Consider the following 228-nt stretch of genomic DNA (forward strand, 5'->3'; position numbering starts at 1 on the left):
GGAGATCTGATCCAAACCCATGGCTACGCGATGGGCAGGGCGAGATTTCCCGAAAAATCCACTCCCGAGTGGTCCTTCTTGTCAATTTATCTCGCAAGGCGGAAAAAACAAAAACGAGGGGTGGAACACGAGGACTTCCCAGGAGGTCACCCATCCTAGTACTACTCTCGCCCAAGCACGCTTAACTGCGGAGTTCTGATGGGATCCGGTGCATTAGTGCTGGTATGA

General features: G+C 52.6%; 1 pseudogene; it reads right to left on the minus strand.

The window, feature by feature from the left end:
• Positions 1-117: 117 nt before the first annotated feature.
• On the minus strand, positions 118-228 carry LOC118345759 (annotated as a pseudogene; the record flags this gene model as incomplete).

This window comes from Juglans regia, unplaced genomic scaffold (genome assembly GCF_001411555.2).
Source record: "Juglans regia cultivar Chandler unplaced genomic scaffold, Walnut 2.0 Scaffold_4262, whole genome shotgun sequence".
NCBI classification, from domain to species: Eukaryota; Viridiplantae; Streptophyta; class Magnoliopsida; order Fagales; family Juglandaceae; genus Juglans; species Juglans regia.